Source organism: Setaria viridis, chromosome 8, assembly GCF_005286985.2.
Source record: "Setaria viridis chromosome 8, Setaria_viridis_v4.0, whole genome shotgun sequence".
Lineage (NCBI taxonomy): Eukaryota > Viridiplantae > Streptophyta > Magnoliopsida > Poales > Poaceae > Setaria > Setaria viridis.
In genome coordinates, this window is record NC_048270.2 from 9,475,864 (window position 1) to 9,496,654 (window position 20,791).

The window sequence follows — 20,791 nt, forward strand, 5'->3', positions numbered from 1 at the left end:
CCCTTGTCATCCATTTGGTAATCTATTACCTTGCCTCTTTTCATCTGGTCCTGAAGAGACTGAATTTTTGAACACTGCACTTGAGCCTGTCTGATCTGATCTTCCAGGTCATACATCACTTGTAGTTCACAAAGCTGTCCCTGCTCAACGATCTCTAGCTTGAGTTTCTCCAGCTCCTCACACAGATCTGGCTGCTCATTTCTCACCATTAGGTTGTTGTAATAAGCTTTCCTGCTCAGAGTGTCAGCCATAATGTTGGCTTTTCTGGGGTGGTAGTGAATCTCCAACTCGTAATCCTTGATTAGCTCCAGCCATCTCCTTTGTCTCATGTTCAGCTCAGACTAGGTGAAGAAGTACTTCAAGCTCTTGTGGTCAGTGTAGATCTTGTTGGAGGTATGCCCTAGAGGCAATCATAGAGATAATGATATTCCATTTGTATCCATGATTTATATTGTGTTCATTGAACATCCATTAAAGGCTACTTGAATTAATCTGCAATTATGTGAATTGTATGTGGAACTCTTTACTTGTATGGTTATTCTAAAAGTTGTCCCTAGTCGGAGTTCATGTGTGGACACACATGAATATTAGACTAGTACATGTATTAGTTGATGACTATGTTTCACAAGTCATGGACATGGAGATGTCAAACTGATAATGTAGGTGTATGTAGAGACATGTGCTAGCACTGACCCAACGTGAGAAGTAGTTCTCTCTTTACACAACAAGTACGCTTTGTCCTTAGACCTGAGATTGTCGCATGTACTCAAGATGTGGATTGACTTACTTAGGGGCTATCAAACACTACACCGTAATAGGGTAGTTAAAAAGGTAGCTTTCGGGTTTGTCAGGAAACATGCTGTGAGGCATGGTCAATCAAGATGGGATTTGCCCCTCTTTGATTGAGAGTGATATCTTTGGGCCCCTCGAGTGATCGGATCTGGAAATGCATGGCCATGCTACGTAAGGTTAAGAGTTAACCTACAAAGGGATTCCGAATCATAGGATCGAGAAAGAGCGGTCAGCTTGAAGCTAGACCAAATATCGTAAGGCAAAGGGAATAGCATGTACATGATGTTGTGACGGTTTGTCTAATATGATCTTCGTGTGCGTATAGGAGTTGGCACGTCTTGCTAGAGGTCGCTAACGACTATTGGGTCGAGTAGGAGTACTCGGGCCATGTCTATACGTATCCAAACCCATAGGGTCACACACTTAAGGGGCTGGAAGCCCAATTCGGATGTGATCCGAGTTGGATCAGGTTTAGAAGTACTAATGGGCCTCGGACCCAGAGGCCCGTCAGGAACCTCTATAAATAAGGGGTGGGGCGCCCTAGGGTTTCATCCCTTTGGACGAAAACACATTTGCCGCGCCTCCCACACCCTCGCCTTGTTGCAACTCGCGGACCTAGCAGTCCGGCTTGCGACACTTCCTCCCTGCACGTGTGGATACCTTGGAGGTGTTGCACCTGCAACACTTGGACAAGCCGCTGACGAGCCACGATGAGCCGACGACGAGCCGCAGCACGTGGTCAACCTTGCTGCACGTGGACGAGCTGTTGAGGAGCTGTTCGACGTTGACATGATTGACTACGTGTTCGACTACGCTGATCGACTTCGCTGCTCCAACACGATTCTACATCTTCCGCACCAGTGCGTCGAGTGGTAATCCCATGATCCATATACGACAGTTTTCATGGTTTACGTGGTAGAAAATTTTTATTTTGTGATAGCGTTGCCTACCTCGTATTCCAATAGTGGTATCAGAGCTGTAGCTGTTTTGTTATGGATTCGGGATGTGTGCATATGGAGATATGCAAGTTTTCAGATTGATCTATAGCATATTTTCATGTTCTTCCTGCAATGGTCGTGTAACGATATACTCCTACCGGTCGGATTTCCACCATCAGAGTTAAGTGATACACGTAATGCCAGTTGCAACAAGCGAAGATCAATGTGATTGGTCGAATCGAAATCTAGGTTCATAGACCAGGTGCATGAGATGTGCAATAGTAGATTGGATCTACTACCGGGTCGAAATTTTGCCGTATGCGTGTGCTTCGGTAAAACATCCGTAACTTTTTGGTACGATTTTGGATCGAGGTGAATTTTGTATGAAAATTGATCTACAGAAAAGGTTACACATAAAATTCAACCGCTCCACCATTTTCGGTGAAATTAGATTTCCCAAATTCAGCTTGGAAGATGGAGTTACGAGCCTCTGAAGTTTTTAATGTTGGAACGCCTAACTTTGTTTTGCAGGATGTATGGATCTTGTAATTAGTATGGCCCCTTTGTGTATGTGATGCATGTGTGTAACTCATTCGTGACCTACGTGTCGCGCGTACGGCAACACGGCTGGAGCCATATCTGTTGTCACTTTAATGTATTTAATGGTCTGCGTACCAATCTGTGATGATCCAAGCAACTGTGTAATCTTTATTACTAGCTATTAGAAGCAATAGCATGTTCTAGTTCTTGGAGGACTCATCACCAGGAGGATGGCGCACATGGAACATGGAGATAGAGATCACCATGGTGAACATGTTCTATGGAGATGGAGATCACCATAAGAAAATGGGCCATACTATATCACAACTGTGTGAATGCTATTCTTTATGTTTTACTTCCTACATAATGTGATGTTAGAAGTAGAACGATCCCTCGCAAAAGTTTAAGTTAGTATGCCCTCCCAACTAAAACTTGCACCGTCCCATGTCTTGTACAATTAGTGGTGGGTCTATGAAATTAGGGTGCCACTAGTTTTTTCCTTGACTAGACAGGTTTGTGTCGGACACTTACACGCATAAGGGTTGGTTTGCTTAACAAGGTTATCTTAACGGTTAAGGACCTTGGGGCATAAAGGTTGGGAGCCGAGACATGGAGATGTCACCCAACAACAGGAGTCATATGTGATATGATTAGCAAGGAGTTGCTTACCGATCTACCTCGTTTGCTAGCGGTGATGTTAAAGCTCACTAGTAGACTTGTTAGTTGTGGATCCTGAATCACTAAGTACCAATAGAGGGATATTGATTTTAGTGGGAGTAGATTCTGTTAAATAGTTTAATGTGATTTACTTTGTCATGGATACGTTTTTCTTAGTATTTTGCATTACTTTTGTTGTAGATTAAATGGCACCTAGCAACACCACACCGTTTGCTTTGCGTTCGGTCCTTGAGAAGGACAAGTTGAATGGAACAAATTACTCGGATTGGATCCGTAACCTGAGAATAGTTCTCAGGGCTGAGAAAAAAGGAAGATGTTCTAGACAACCCATTACCAGAAGAACCTGCTGATGATGCACCTGCTGCTGTTAAGAATGCTTACAAGAAAGCATGTGATGCTAACCTCGAAGTAAGCTGCCTTATGCTTGCTTGCATGGAACCCGAGCTGCAGATGCAGTTCGAGACAAACCATGAGGCGCACGATATGATCATGGTGCTTAGAGACATGTTCCAAACACAGGCCAGGACTGAAAGGTTCAATACGTCTAAGGCCTTTGTGGAGAGCAAGCTAGCAGAAGGCGCAACAGTAGGACCACATGTAATCAAGATGGTTGGTTACACTCAACGGTTGGAGAAGCTAGGCTTCCCATTGGGCCAAGAGTTGGCCACTGATTTCATTCTTTCGTCTCTTCCACCTAGCTATGGGAACTTCATCTCGAACTACCATATGCATGGGACGGAGAAGGGTCTGAATGAACTGTGTGGCATGCTTAAAATAGCAGAGGCTGACATTAAGAAAAGCGCTAGTAGTAGCCATGTGATGGCTATACAGAACAAGTCTAGCTTTAAGAAGAAGGGCAATTCATGGAAGAAGAAGGGCAAGGCTGCCAAGCCAAACCCAGCGCCCAAGGTTAAAGCTGGACCTGGACCTGCTCCAGACAAAGAGTGATTTGATTGTCACGAACTTGGTCACTGGAAGAAAAATTGCAAGCAGTACCTAGCTTCGTTGAAGAATGGCGGAAGTAAGAGTATTTCCACCTTAGGTACGCTTGTTGTTAATGTTATAGACAACATATTTCTCGCTGATACAATTGTTAATTCTTGGGTATTTGATACCAGATTGGTTGCTCATATTTGCAATTCGATGCAGGGAATGATAAGAAGTAAAAGCGTTGAAAAGGGAGAAGTTGATTTCCGCATGGGCAATAATGCAAGAGTTGCTGTGTTGACCATCGGGACGATGCAACTCCACCCCCCGTCAGGATTTATTATGGAGTTGAATAATTGTTATTTTGTTCTTAGTTTAAGTCGAAACATTATGTCTCCTTCATGTTTGATGAAGGATGGTTATTCATTTGCGAGTGAAAACAATGGTTGTGTGATCTCTAAGAATGATATGTTTATGGCTTTTGCACCCATTGTTAATGGATTGTTTGTTTTAAATCTTGATGGTTCACCTGTGTGTAACATAAATGCTAAAAGGTCTTGGCCTAATGATTTGAGTACTACCTACATGTGGCATTGTCATTTGGGTCATATAAGTGAGAAACACATAATAAAGCTCCATACTGATGCACTTTTAACTTCGTTTGATTTTGAATGATACGAGACATGTGAGGCTTGCTTACTAGGCAAGATGACCAAGGCACCTTTCACAGGTTTTCCTGAGAGCACATTAGACTTATTGGAACTTGTACATACCGATGTATGCGGACCAATGAGCACGACAGCCAGAGGAGGGTACCAATACTTCATAATTTTTACTGATGATTTTAGTAGATATGGCTATGTCTACTTGATAAGGCACAAGTCTGAAACCTTTGAAAAGTTCAAGGAATTTCAGAATGAAGTTGAAAATCAGCGTGGCAAGAAAATTAAGGCCTTGCGATTTGATCGTGGAGGCAAGTATTTGAGCCACGAATTTAGCAATCATCTAAAGAGTTGCGGAATTGTTCCACAACTTACGCCGCCTGGAACACCTCAGAGAAATGGTGTATCTGAGCGACGTAACCGAACTTTGTTAGACATGGTTCGATAAATGATGAGCCAGTTAGACCTACCGTTATCATTTTGGGGATACGCTCTAGAAATAGCAGCTTTCACACTTAATAGGGTACTGTCTAAATCCGTAGTTAAGACACCATATGAGATGTGGACTGGAAAGACTCCCAGTTTGTCTTTTCTAAAGATTTGGGGATGTGAAGTGTTTGTCAAGGGACTTCAGTCGGACAAGATCACACCAAAGTCGGATAAGTGCATTTTCGTGGGATATCCAATGGAAACTTTAGGATATTATTTCTACAACCGGTCAGAGGGCAAAGTCTTTGTCGCTCGGATTGGGGTTTTCCTAGAGAAAGAGTTTCTCAAAGGAGAAAAGAGTGGAAAGACAGTACATCTTGAAGAAGTTCGAGATGAGCCAATCGGGCAAGAATCAACGAGTGATGCTAACGTAGCAGAACAAGTTGAGACACCCATGGCAAGAGAAGCACCGCCACAACCACGAAGGTCGGCAAGGCTCCGCGAAATGCGAGAAATATTATTGTTGGACAATGATGAGCCTGCGACATATGCAGAAGAAATGATGGACCCAGACTCCAAAAAATGGCAGAGTGTCATGCAATCCGAAATAGAGTCCATGGGAGACAATCAAGTTTGGAACTTGGTCGACCCACCTGATGGTGTTAAAGCCATAGAGTGCAAGTGGATCTGTAAGAAAAAAAAGAACATGGATGGAAATGTTCACATCTATAAAGCACGACTTGTCACAAAAGGTTTTCGACAAGTTCAAGGAGTTGACTACGATGAGACCTTCTCGCCCGTAGTGACGCTTAAGTCCATTCGGATTATTCTAGCTATAGCTGCATATTTCGATTATGAGATATGTCAGATGGATGTCAAGACAGCTTTTCTGAATGGAAACCTAACTGAGGACGTGTATATGATACAGCCCGAGGGTTTTGTCAATTCAAAAAATGCTGGAAAAGTATGCAAGCTTCAAAGATCCATTTATGGATTGAATCAAGCATTTAGGGGTTGGAACATTCGTTTTGATGAAGTGGTCAAAGGGTTTGGCTTCACCAAGAATGAAGAAGAATCTTGTGTTTACAAGAAAGTTAGTGGGAGCTTTGTAGTATTTCTAATCTTATATGTGGATGACATATTGTTGATTGGAAATAACATTCCTATGGTTGAGTCCATAAAGACTTCACTGAAAAATAGTTTTTCGATGAAGGACTTAGGGGAAGCGGCATATATTCTAGGCATTAAGATCTATAGAGATAGATCGAGAAGGCTTATAGGATTAAGCCAAGATACTTACATTGACAAAGTGTTGAAGCAGTTCAGCATGGAAGAGGTGAAGAAAGGGTTCTTGCCTATGTCACATGGCATACATCTCAGCAAAACTGAGTGTCCTTCGACTGCTGATGAGCGGGATCGCATGAGTAGAATGCCATATGCTTCGGCTATTAGATCTATCATGTATGCAATGATAAGTACTCGCCCAGATGTTTCATATGCGCTAAGCATGACAAGCAGACACCAGTCTGATTTGGGTGAGAGTCACTGGACAGCGGTGAAAAACATTCTTAAGTACTTAAGAAGGACTAAAGATATGTTCGTCATCTATGGAGGTGAGGAGGAGCTCGTTGTAACAGGTTACACCAATGCTAGTTTGCAAACCGACAGAGATGATTCAAAGTCACAATCAGAATTTGTGTTCACACTAAATGGTGGTGTTGTTAGTTGGAAGAGTTCGAAGCAGGAGACGGTGGCCGATTCTACGACAGAAGACGACTACATCGCGGCTTCGGAAGCCGCGAAGGAGGGTGTTTGGATAAGGAATTTCCTTATTGAGCTTGGTGTGTTCCCAAATACGTCCAGCCCATTGAATCTCTACTGTGGTAACAATGGGGTAATTGCACAATTAAAGGAGCCAAGGAATACAAGAAGAACAAACACGTTATGCGGCGATTTCATCTCATTAGAGACTTCGTTAATCAGGGTGACATCAAGATATGTAAAATACAAACGGATTTGAATATTTCTGATCCGTTGACAAAGCCTCTCCCACAGTCTAAGCATGATGCGCACATAAGAGCTATGGGTATTAGATATATTCTAGATTAACTCTAGTGCAAGTGGGAGACTGTTGGAGGTATGCCCTAGAGGCAATCATAGAGATGATGATATCTGATTGTATCCATGATTTGTATATTGTGTTCATTGAATATCCATTAAAGGCTACTTGATTTGATCTACAATTATGTGAATTGTATGTTGAACTCTTTACTTGTATGGTTATTCTAAAAGTTGTCCCTAGTCGAAGTTCATGTGTGGACACACATGAATATTAGACTAATACATGTATTAGTTGATGACTATGTTTCACAAGTCATGGACATGGAGATGTCAAACTAATAATATAGGCATATGTAGAGACATGTGCTAGGACTGACCCAACGTGAGAAGTAGTTCTCTCTTTACACAAAAAGTACGCTTTGTCCTTAGACCTGAGATTGTCGCATGTACTCAAGACGTGGATCGACTTACTTAGGGGCTATCAAACGCTACACCGTAAAAGGGTAGTTAAAAAGGTAGCTTTAGGGTTTGTCAGGAAGCATGCTGTGAGGCATGGTCAATCAAGATGGGATTTGCCCCTCTCTGATTGAGAGTGATATTGTGACGACCGACCCCAAATCTCTGGAGTTAATCTTAATCCGAGTCCCCCATCCCCCTACCTCAGCTCCCCGAGTGAAGTGCTCAACCCTCAGTCCGGTCCCGACCCTGCCGACCCAAACCCATACCGCCGGATCCTTTTAAGTCTTCCCATAGTATCTCTCTCAAACTGAGCAGTGGACCAACCCAGACTGATCGGTGGACCCACAAAATCTTTCTCCCAGATCTTCCACGACAGACGCACTCACGTAGCATGCCCGCCTCAGAGCTTCTCCGCCGCGTGGCTCAACTTCTTAGACACCCGCCGCTCTGCCTAGTCACCAGCCACGACCGGATGGATTCTCGCGCCCCTTTCCCCAATCGCAGCGGAAGCTCCTCTGCTACCCTTTCTGCAGTACCTCGCGGCCTGTGCCCATCATCACCTCGCCGGACCCCGGCTACAGAGCCCGATGCCTCCCATCTTTTCCGCCGCTTCTCCACCGTCGCTCCACCCCAGATACGCTACACGACGATTCCCCCTCCGCCAACCCAGACCACGCCGCGACAGCTCCTTTCCCGCCTTGTCACAGATGCGCCCGACAGTCTGTTGCTTCGCGCTCGCCTGCGCGACCGCAGCCCGCCTGTCTTCTCACCTGTGCGCCCTCGCTTCTAGCGTCGTTCCCCCAGTCACTTCCATCAGATCCACCGCACGACGACGCCTGCCTCCGCCAAATCTCAACCACCGGCAAAACCGCGCCTGCGCCGCCCCGCCTCCGGTGCCCAATGACCGCCGGTGTCATCCCCGAAGTCCTGCTCAATCTCCGCCCCGACAGAGCACTCGATCGCTTCTTCCCAGTCTTCGTGCCGCTCCAACCTTCTCTCTCTTCCGCGCAGCTATAAAAGGGAATGCCAGAGCTCCGCTGGAGTCCCCTTTGCCATCGCTGCCCTTCCGCCTTGCTCTCTGTTTCATTCTCAAGCGCTACAGCCTAAGTCCCTGAGGAACTCTCCTCTCCGCTCCATGCCCGCCCTTCCAATCCTCCCAGCCGCTTGCTCCTCCGCGCTGCCCAAGAGCTTGCTTGTTTCCATAAGAAGCGTCGCCGCCGCCGCTGGAGCACCGCCGGGTATCGCCTGCCCAGTCTTAGTGCTCCAGTTCCTCCGCCCGAGTCTGCTCCTTCCCGACCCCAAGCTTCACCTGTAAGACGAAGGTAAGCTGCCGACTCTTTTCCGCCTCGTCCGACCCCTTCTATCCGCCCGACCCCTGTTCCGTTTCACCCGACCCTATCTGTTTCGCCGACCTTTCTCCGTCTTGCCCGAGGGCTCGGCTGTATCTTTTTTTCTTAACCTGAGGGTATATGTGTAAAAAAAATGGGGACTTCTCGGCGTTAAGTCTGAGAACCCCCCAGCACATCTATTCCTCTAGTCTAAGGGTCAGATCATAAGTTTCCTTCCATCCGACCCTTTTACCTTGTTCTTCTCCAACCCAAGCGAACTTTCCCACCTTTTTCCGTAGCTATCCTACAAAGTTTCTGAGCTAGAACTTGCAAGTGTTGCTGTTGAAATAAACGTCTAAATGCTAACCCTTGCATTGCATTCGTGCAGAGCTGCATCTCGCCGACGGCTTCTACGAGCTGCACCCGGCGCCAAAAGACGAAGCTGCAACCGAGCTCCCGCTTCCAGAAGCCGAAGCCGCCCCCGCAGAAGACCCCTTTCCTTCCTCCTCGTTTGAAGGCAAGCCCCGGAGCATGAACCCAGTTTTTCCCAAACTTGCGCATGTCTTCTTCATCTTGTTTGTGCATTTACGTATAGGAGTTGCTTGAAACCGTAGATGCATGACTTAGCTCCCTAATCTGAACACTAGATGTTGGACCGAGTATTTGCTATGCTTAAATAGGAAGCGGTAAAAGCCAAGTGATCTCCTGTCACCCGCGAGTTGTAGGAGTTGGTTGTTTCCTTTCTGTTACAACTATAAGGACGATGGACAGGGCAGGGTTGTAGTTAACTCTTCGGTGGTCGGCTGATCGCCCCGTCTGTCTATGGAACTTGTTAAGGCCCGATAGTGGTGGTGTTCGTGATCAAGTGTTTGAAAGTACTAACCTCATACTTATTATGGGATGAGGAAGCCGAGTACCGGATTGAACCTAGACGTGAGCGGTCGCCCCATTGTCCTTGGAACGGAGTTCCCCTACGGCCGCACGTGGTGGCAAGTGTGGTCACAGAACGGCAGAGGCCGGGTCTGTGGAACATTGCACCAAAGGAAATGGGCCCGACACGGGTTAGGGAATTGATGGGGAAGGCCGACACAGGAAGCGACCCTCGGTGGTGCGCGGATGTCGTGAGGTTAGGTTCACCATGCATGGTTAAAGAACTCGAATCGATTCGTCTGCCTCTCACAGTTTGAGACTACTTGATCGCTATGCTACCCTGAGTAAGAAAGAAATATGATGATGACATGGTCTTGATGATGTATATATATACCTTTTGGTTGGTTCTATGTTTGCTTAGAGTAAGTTGCTAACCTAGACCGGATAATGAACTTAGAACCTGAACTAAAACTTGAAAATAGGTACCTACATAGTGCATTTGGCAAATAAACCCCTCAGCCAAAGAGCCTTGCATGTCTAGAAAGGTGGAGTAGCTTTACTCACGGTCGGTTAAGTCTTGTTGAGCTTAGTAGCTCAGCCTTGTTGTGGCTCTTCTTTTTCAGGTGAAGTTGCTGCTCCCGAGCCTTGTTCTGTTGGCACTTGGCCGCCCCAACTCCCTCCGGGTTGGACGGTCGAGTGGGATCCCTCCTCGGACGGCGAGAAGAGGGATCACTGACGTCTTGGCTAGCCTCACCAAGGACGTCCGACCCCTGCGTTTAGCTTCCACTGTTTACCTTCTGTTGCTTTCTTTTTAACCTTGTAAAACTCTGATGTGGTTTTGTTATTGAACTAAATGGTCAATTTATTTAACTCAGTAGGCTTGTTGTATTCTCTGGAACCGTTCACCTTCGTGTGGACTTTGCTAAACTCGATCCTGTTCAAGTGGTTAAATCGGATGAAATCCGACGGCATCTCAAGTTAGCATGATTAAGGCCGATTGTCGCACGTCAGGCGACTTAACCGTGCCTTAATTAGGCTAATCCGAGGTGGATCCGCCACAGATATCTCTGGGCCCCTCAAGTGATCGGATGCGGAAATGCATGGCCATGCTACGTACGGTTAAGAGTTAACCTACAAAGGGATTCCGAATCACAGGATCGAGAAAGAGCGGTCGGTTTGAAGCTAGACCAAATATTGTGAGGCAAAGGGAGTAGCATGTATATGATGTTGTGACAATTCATCTGATATGATTTTCGTGTGCGTATAGGAGCTAGCACATCTTGCTAGAGGCCGCTACCGACTATTGGGCCGAGTAGGAGTACTCGGGCCATGTCTATACGTATCCAAACCCATAGGGTCACACACTTAAGGGGTTGGAAGCCCAATTCGGATGTGATCCGAGTTGGATCAGGTTTAGAAGTACTAATGGGCCTCAGACCCAGAGGCCCGTCCGGAACCTCTATAAATAGAGGGGTGGGGCGCCCTAGGGTTTCATCCCTTTGGCCGAAACACATCTGCCGCGCAACCCACGCCCTCGCCCTGTTGCAACTCGCGGACCTAGTAGTCCGGCTTGCGATGCTTCCTCCCTACACGTGTGGATACCTTGAAGGTGTTGCACCTGCAGCACTTGGACAAGCCACGACGAGCCGCCGATGAGCCACGATGAGCCGATGACGAGCCGCGGCATGAGGACGACCTTGTTGCACGTGGACGAGCTGCTGAGGAGCTGCTCGACGTCGACGTGATCTACTACGTGTTCGACTACGCTGATCGACTTCGCTGCCCTGACACGATTCTACATCTTCCGCACCAGACGAGCCGTGGTGAAAGAGTCGACAAAGAACTTGACGAAGCGGAGGAAGTGATCGAGCAGTCGCGCAGAGTGCTTCCCAAAAACCTTATTCGCCCTCTCCTAGTGCAGGATCGCTGAAGACGATGGTTCTGGAGACCTGCTCTCCCAATCGCCGGTGCACGCCGACTATCGGGATGGAGTAGAGTACGGTAGCGGCGCAGCAGCGAGAGGAGGCAAAACCTTAGCTCGAATAGATGTATTTTTGGTAGAGGCCAGTAGGTCACATATTTAGGAGAGCCCACGATCCTCACGTCTCGATCGTGATTTAAACCGATTAGGATTCCATATATCTCGCTGACTTAAAGACCAAGTAACCAAGTAACGGGCTGGATTTCGACGGACCATTCACGCAGGTGCCGCACGGCCGCGCCCTTCGCCCCACCCCGCGAGGCGAGGTGAGCGAGCTCGCGCGTGTGGAGCTCGCCTTCTCTCCCCAAACACATAGCTTGGAGGAGTGGAGACAACTTCCATATTTAAGTTGGTCATCCTCCTCCTCCACTAGCAATGTGGGACTAAAGATTTACACTACTCCACCTCTTGCCAACATGAGTCTTTGAGATTTATTTGGAATTCTGAAATTACTATGGGCTAGGCCCATTATTTCAACATACACCACCAACATCGTGTAGAGAAAAGGATAATAAACAAGAAACAAAAATAATTCCCCTTGCATCTATATTTTTGCGTACGTAAGGTCAGTCTCAATACTTGACCTGTCACGTGTTTGTGGATGAATTTTGAGTTCTTTTCAAGATAGTACTTTCAGTTTCACTATTGCCTTTAAGGGGCCTCTGGCATAATCAGCACATTTATATAGAGATGTACAACCGGTTCTAGGACAAGAACACTATGCATGTTGTTCGTTGTCGTTTCATGTGTAATGGTCCCATCACCCTTCCTTATCTTCTCCTGTGAGAGTATATCAAATAGGAGCCACACACACATGTGTGCAAGAAAAAAAGAACTTGCTTTAGGCAATTTTGAAAATGCATTTCAAAAAGTCACATCATCAAGTTTCTCCTAGACCACACCGGTGGAAAACTCACCTTTAGTCCTAGTTGGTAAGCTACATAGCTCCCGAAAAGATAAAAGGGCCTAACTATTCTAGACAAATGGGCCCTCTTTCATCCCGGGTCATTCATCTGGGACTAAAGACCGCCTTTAGTCCCGATTGGTAATACCAACCGGGACTAAAAGGGTTCCAAAAAATAAAAAAAAGGGCCACCCCGCCGTCCTACCGGCTCTCGCTGCGCCACGCCAGGCCCTTGCGCGCCGGCCATGGGGAGCCGCGCCCCTGCCGGAGGCCGGGCCGCGCGTCCCTCCCGCCACCCCTAGCTGGCCGGCCAAGAGCCGCGCCCCTGCTGGAGGCCTGGCCACTGCACCACGTTAAGCAGCTCCACCCGCCTGCCTTGCCCTCGCCCGCCCGGGCAGCCCTTCCCCGCTTGTGCCGCGCTGCCCGCCCTCCCTCTGCTCCCTCCCACCCTCCCTCACCCACCCGTGTCGAGATAGGAGGAGGAGGCCGGGGAGGGAGGGAGGGAGGGAGCAGAGGGAGAGCAGGAGGCGGGGAGGGAGGGAGCAGAGGGAGAGAAGGAGGCGGGGAGGGAGGGAGGGAGCCGAGGGAGAGGAGGAGCGCTAGGAGATAAGGGAGAGAGAGAGGAGAGGATTAGATAAGGAGAGAGAGAGAGAGGAGTCGGAGAGCCTGGCGTCATGAATTAGTCCCGGTTGGTGATTCCAACCGGGACTAATTCATTTTATCCCGGTGGTGGCTCCAACCGAGACTAAAAAAAGGTTCTTTTAGTCTCGGTTGGAGCCACCAACCGGGACTAATTCATTTTATCCCGGCTAGTGGCTCCAACTGGGATTAAAAAGCTCCACTTTTGTTCCAGTTGGAACCACCAACCGGGATTAAAAGGATTCTGACAGTCTACAAAATTTAGACCTGGGACAAAAGCTCCGGACTAAAAACGCTGGTATTCTCTACTAGTGCCACCGCCCATTTCATCACGCCACTGGCAGCCTCTGCTCCTGGCGAGCCCTCTCTGCTGCTGTCATGGCTGTCTCTGGCTCCGGTGGTGGCGGCCCCGAGCCACAACAGAGTATCCCCTAGGCCACCGCCCCACCCCTCTTTTCTTCAACAGTATTTGGTGCTCCTGCTCACCTAGATTTGGCTCGCCGGTCTCCTCCATGTGCTGGCAAAATCAACAGCATTCTGGCAAAATTAACAAATAAATTGGGCACTTACTAATGATACAAGAGGAATGGGGCAATAGCAGGAGGACTTCAGCCTTTTCGTACATTTAGATAAAGACACTGATGCATGGCTTCGCAAAAAAAAAAAAGACATTAATGCATGACACCCTCGGACCATAGTTAGTTAGACACCTCGTTGTAGTTATCCATTTTGTTTGCTGCTAATACTACTTTTATCTATGTACAGTTTGACATTCTTTTTGAGACCCTGCATGATTTTATGTTCAAAGTATGCCTTTGTTTCTTTTTTCTCACTAGCATTTGCGGCTTTATTTAATGCAGTGCCTCGTGCATATTGCCACATAAAGACATTTCTAGTGTAATTATTGATGTGAGATTAAAAGTGGTTGTTTCGTACACGTTTCTCGTGTTGTTTCCCCTTCCGTAGATCACAGTTATATATACTTCTCACTACAGGCACCTAGAAAGCTAAGTGTGTGGTTTTGATTAATTTAAGAAGTAGGATAGTCCCTCGTCTTTCTGGTCTACTGTTCCTCATTTTTCTGTTTGCTTTATAGAATAGAATGGATCGATCTATCACTACCTCATCCTTCGCAAGCTAATAATTATTATAAATTTGAGAAATAAGATTGTCGAATCAAAATTTATAATTTATGGACATGGCAATGCATGATATCGTGTTTGAATTGAATTTAGTGCCGTCTGCGTGCATATATAAGACAAAGTTGCCACTGCCTGAAGCATCTAGGTTGGTCCGATACAATTGACGCTCTCATGCTGCGCAGCTGCAGCTGAAAATCTTAGCAGATCGGATAACTGCAAGCTGCTGCAAAATCATCTCATCATTTATTTACTTCTTGTCGGCAGCACAATTGACACATTTACTTCTTGGAGGCAGCACATCAGGGTAGTGCAGAAAAGAGGTAAGAAGCATGCATGCTCAAATTGTCTCTCGACAGACGTCTCATCATTTCTGCAAAACCATTACACATATCGCATGATCCTCTATGATATTCTGGTCGGAAATAGAGGTTGCCCAAGGAAGTGTGCGTGGCCTGTTTCAAAACATTTTTTGTTCGCAAGGATTGTAAAGCTTGTTATATATATATATTGTATATCTATATTGCACCTTGGTGCATTCTATGTACATAATGCACCCGACCAATCGGCGCAACCATCTAACCAGGCGCGCAACCACTTCCTCTTCCGAAGCTTCCCAAGCCGAACCGCTTCTGCGCCCCGCGCGCCTGGACCAGATCCACCCTGGCATTTAACTCCCCGTAGGGGGCCCACCCACTCCCCTGCAGTTTCAATTCTTGTTCCCATTTCTTTTCCGCCCCTTCCCGCTCCATTACTCTCCCTTGCTTGCTGTGCGCGCTCGCAGGATTCTGCCACCCATTCCTCCTTCTCGCCCGAGAAGCTTGTCGTCGGGGCTGTAGGAAGCCCCACCTGAAGGAGGCGTGGGGGCTCGCGGTCGCGGTTCCTCTCCCCACAACCCCACCCTGTGAGTAACAGTGCCATTGTCATAAGGGTAGTGCGTGCAAAGCAAGCGCCACCGTTGTCAGGAGGTGTCACCGCAAATTTCGCCGTTGTCGACGTTTCAATCATCTTCCTGAAGGTATTCCCCTTATACCCCCTCCTCAGGTGCACACCAGTCTCCCCAATCGTGACCTAGGGTTTTGTATGATTGCCAATGTGTTGTTCCCACTACTAGAAAACTGACCTCTCATCCCTAGCCTTAGTACCTGTTGTGTTTGAAACCAGTACTAATGTTAGCATTAGTACCGGTTCCAAAGGATACTGCCTGCTGCGCACCATGAGGACCCCTTTAGTACCAGTGGGCAGCAACCGTTACTAAAGGGTGAGTATTTGTATCGGTTGGTGATTGCAACTGGTACTAATGCTCCACACACCCTCTACTACCGGTTGTTTGCATCAACCGATACTAAAGGGGGCACCCTCCAGTACCGGTTGCTTCCACCAACCGGTACTAGTGTGGCACCCCCCCTCTAGTACCGGTTCGAGATATCAATCGGTACTAGAGGTCACCCCTTTAGTACCAGTTGGTGACCCCAACCGGTAGTAATTTTTTTCTATAAATACCCTCCTTCTTCCTCCAGCCCGAGCCAGATCCTCCAGCTCGAGCTTCACCCTGTCCATGGTGCCATAGGGGGAGGTTTTGCCGGATTTGTGACCATTTTTGGGGGATTTCACTCATTCAAAAGTTTTAAAGGTTAGAAACTTCATCCTCCCTTGATACATGGTTAGTATACTAAGTTTTATATTTTAGAGCTAGAGTAATTTATGATTTTTAGAATAAGGTACAATGAGGAAAATTTTCATTTATATGAATGTGTTATTTAGGGGATTTCACTCATTCAAGTGTTCTAAACTTCATCCTCCCTTGATACATGGTTAGTATACTAAGTTTTATGCTTAAGAGCTAGAGTATTTTGTGATTTTTAGAATAACGTACAATGGAAAAAAATTTCATTTTAATGTATGTGTTACTTAGAGGTCATATTTGTGATTTGTAGAATAAGCTACAAATTTTTGGATGTCATGATTCGTACTAGTGAAAGAAATTGATATGAGGTTAGAGGAATAATTTCATAGTTTAAGACTTTTTTCAAATAGAGGTAGGTAATTACTTATTTTTAGAATAAGCTACAATGGCAAAAATTTTCATTTATACATTATGTTATCAAATTGTAGGAAATAATGTTCATTTCTCGCTAATTCAAGAATTTTTCTATATTCTCTAGCTATTCAAAATTTTTACTACAATTTCCACAGCTCAAACTTCACCCTATCCTTAGTGCCATAGGGGAAGTGCTGCCGAATTTGTGATCATTTGTTTGGGATTGCAATCTTTCAAGTATTCTAAAGGTTATGAACTTCATCCTCCTTTGATACATGGATAGTAAACTTCAAAAACCAATACATGTGTATATACTAAGAAAAATTAGATTAAGTACTTCAAGTCATTTTCTTATTGTTCAAAAACCAATCTATGTGTAATATTTTGTAGATGGATTGGTAATGGATGTACAATGCTGATAAACGTTCTATGGAGTACATTAATGGCTTGCGTAGTTTTCTCCATCAGGCAGAATCCAACAAACCGCCGTCCGGTTTCAATTGTTGTCCGTGTAGAAATTGTAAAAATGAGAGGGATTACTCATCCATCAAGACTATTCACGCCCACATATACAGTTCTGGATTCATGGATGATGATGAAGAAGAAGAAGGTAACAATATTCCTGACTGGATTCAAGCAGGTGCCTTTGCAGATGCTCCAATGGGCGAGGCTGAACAAGAGACGGGAGAGGCAGAAGGTCCTCTAGATGAGCTAGGTTAGGTGTTGCGAGATACAAAGGAAGATTGCGAGAATGTGAAGGAGTTAAAACTGTTCGAGCGTATGTTAGATGATCATAAGACATTGTTCTATCCAGATTGCAAATAGGGGCACAAAAAGTTGGGTACGACACTGAAAATGCTACAATGGAAGGCAAGAAATGGAGTTTCTAACAAGAGTTTTGATGAGTTAATGAAAATCATATAGAACACGCTTCCCAAGGGGAACGAATTCCGGTTCTCAACGTACGAAGCCAAAAAGGTTGTCTGCCCTCTGGGTTTGGAGGTACAAAAGATACATGCATGTCCTAATGACTGTATCCTCTATCGGGGTAAGGAATATGAGAAATTGGAGGCTTGTCCTGTGTGCAAAGCGCTGCGTTATAAGATCAGGCAAGATGACCCTGGTGATGTTGAGGGGGAGGCCATAAAAAAGAAAAGTTCCTGCAAAGGTAATGTGGTATTTCCTTGTAGTACCACGGTTAAAGCACTTGTTCAAGAACAAGTGACATGCAAAGTTGATGTGTTGGCACAAAGAAGAACGTAAGCAAGATGAAATGATCAGACACCCCGCTGATGGGTCCCAGTGGAGAAAGTTGATAGAGAATTTCCCGAGTTTGAAAAGGATGCAAGGAACATACAATTTGGTTTAAGTACGGATGGATTCAATCCATTCGGAGAGTTTAGTAGTAGTCATAGCTCTTGGCCTGTGACCTTCCGCCATGGTTGTGCATGAAGTGGAAGTTCATTATGATGTTATTAATTATCCAAGGTCCAAAACAACCTGGCAACGACATTGATGTTTACCTAAGACCTTTGATTGATGAACTTCTACTGTTATGGAAGGAAGAAGGTGTACGTGTGTGGGACGAGGACAAAAAGGAGACATTTAATCTACAAGCATTGTTATTCGTAACCATCAATGATTAGCTGGTGCTTGGTAATCTGTCCGAACAGTCAAACAACAGATTCTGAGCCTGTACATATTGTTTAGATGATACTTGCAGCATGTATTTGAAGCACTGCAAGAAGGTCATGTATACGGGCCATCGTCGATTTCTTCTTGATCAGCACGCTCTAAGAAAGAAAGGGAAGCATTTTGAAAGGAAGGAAGAAGAAGGTACTAAGCCCCTTCACCGTAATGGTAAATGTGCATTTTCTATGATAAAGGATGTGAGTGTAGTCTTTGGCAAGAGCTCTGGTAGCCAACCAGTTCTGAACGACGAGGACGGACATGCACCCATGTGGAAGAAGAAATCTATATTTTGGGAGCTACCTTATTGGGAAGTCCTTGAGGTCCATAATGCAATGGATGTGATGCACTTGATGAAAAATCTCTATGTGAACGTGCTTGGCTTCCTAGGTGTATATGGAAAGGCAAAGGATACACTTGAAGCATGTCAGGACCTAAAACTTATGAATCAACAAGATGCCCTACATCTGGAAAAGACAGATAATGGGCATTACTTGAATCCCGCTAGTTACACTCTTAGTAAGGAAGAGAAGGAAAGCATGTTTGAGTGCTTGAATAGTATCAAGGTCCCATCGGGCTACTCCTCAAATATAAAGGCATTAATAAATTTGGTACAAAAGAAATTCATAAATTTAAAGGCCCATGACTGCCATGTCCTCATGACACAATTGATGCCTGTTGCACTGAGGGGTATTCTTCCAGAGAATGTGAGAATGACAATCGTGAAGCTATGTGCATTCCTCAATATGATTTCAATGATGGCAATTCATCCAGACAATCTACGGAAACTATAGAATGATGTGGTGCAATGCCTTGTCAGTTTGAGATGGTCTTCCCACCTTCCTTCTTTAATATCATGACCCACCTTGCAGTCCACCTTGTTGAATAGATTTTTGTCCTCAGTCCTATATTTATACACAATATGTTTCCTTTCGAGAGGTTTATGGCAATTCTGAATAAGTATGTTTGTAACCGTGCCTGTCCGGAAGGAATCATCGCAAAGGGATATGAAATTGAGGAGGTAATTGAGTTTTGTGTTGACTTGATGGACAACCTGAGTTCGATTGGAGTCCCTGTATCACACTATGAGGGAAGACTGAAGGGAAAGGGCACACTAGGGAGGAACGCTCGGATGGAGATCGATGAGGAGATATTACGTAAAGCACACTTCACAGTCCTACAGCAATCATCCCTAGTCGCTCCATACATGGAGGAGCACATGGCTCATGTACGGTCCTCAAACCAAGGGAAGACTGAGGCCTGGATTACACATCATCACATTGAAACTTTTGGCACTTTGACGCGGTGTAAACTGATGGGTGATGACACCATTGAAGAACAACTAGCATGGTTGGCTAGGGGTCTATCTATGTCCATATCGACATTCCAAGGATACGAGATAAATGGGTACACATTTTACACCAGAGCCCAAGACCAAAAGAGCACAAACCAAAATAGTGGTGTCCGTATCAATGCAATAAACAACAGTGGAAAAAAAGGCAGATACTATGGTGTCATTGAGGAGATATGGGAACTTGACTATGGACCTTTGAAAATCCCTCTATTTCGGTGCCAATGGGTGAAACTTACTGGAGGAGGCATAACGACAGACAACAATGGGATGACAATAGTGAACCTCAACAAGATTGGATACATAGACGAACCATTCATCCTAGCCAATGACGTGACTCAAGTTTTCTATGTGAAGGACATGGCAAGCAAACCAATAAGGAAGGGTGCTAATAGGTTAGATGATCGGCCAAAGCGCCACATTGTTCTTCCAGGGAAAAGAAAAATCATTGGAGTTGAGGACAAGCCTGACATTTCAGAAGATTATGATCAGTTCGATGATCTTCATCCATTTTCAGTTGAGGTTGACCCACGCATTCTGTTAGCCAAAGAGGACGCTCCATACTTACGCCGCGATCACAACCAAGAGACGTTCGTCAAGAGGAGGGTTATTAACGTTCCATTAGATGATGATGCGTAATGTATTTGAATAATTATGTTGTGTTTTTGGTTATCAACAAAGGCATTAATGTAATTGTGAATGGTTAGATCTTGTTTTTCTAAATACAATTCTCATGTCTTGTTTAACTTTCTTGTCTCGCTCAAATATTGTTTAACTGATTTTTACATGGTTCAAATATTAAATATTTTTGATTTTTTAAGCACCAATAAATATTAAACAATAAATTTATGTACAATTAAACAAGAACAAGATTAAGTCATGGTAAACATGTTAACAACAGTAGAGGCACTATTCTTCTAAATTTTTGCATGGTCAAAAAATCTATTTTTTTGAAATTTAAACTGAATATAAGTATTATGACCATTATAACCTATTACCGAGTTAAAATTAATAACTTTACCATGTTTGATATTTGACCGCATCTGACATTTTTATAGTGTATATCTAATAAACATGAAGCTACCAAATTGTTGTTACAATTTCTATGAATGTTATTTAATTTACTATGCAATAAATTAATACAATAGTAATTGTAAAAGAAAGGAAAAATAAAAAGATGGGTGGGGAATTGAAACAGGGTCATGCAACCCTCTAGTAATTTACTATGCATTTTTATTCCCACATGGGGAGACCCTCTAGTTTACAACGCGTACTAGAGGCCCCCCCTCTAGTACCGGTTGTTGTTAACACCTGGTACTGGAGGGGCTCTAGTACCGGGTGTAAATTGGAACCGGTACTGGGG

At 45.1% G+C, this 20,791-nt stretch overlaps 1 pseudogene; it reads left to right on the forward strand.

Annotated features, from left to right (window-relative positions):
* LOC140220203 (uncharacterized) overlaps positions 1–20,067 on the forward strand; it is a 43,271-nt pseudogene extending 23,204 nt beyond the window's left edge.
* Positions 20,068–20,791: the final 724 nt, after the last annotated feature.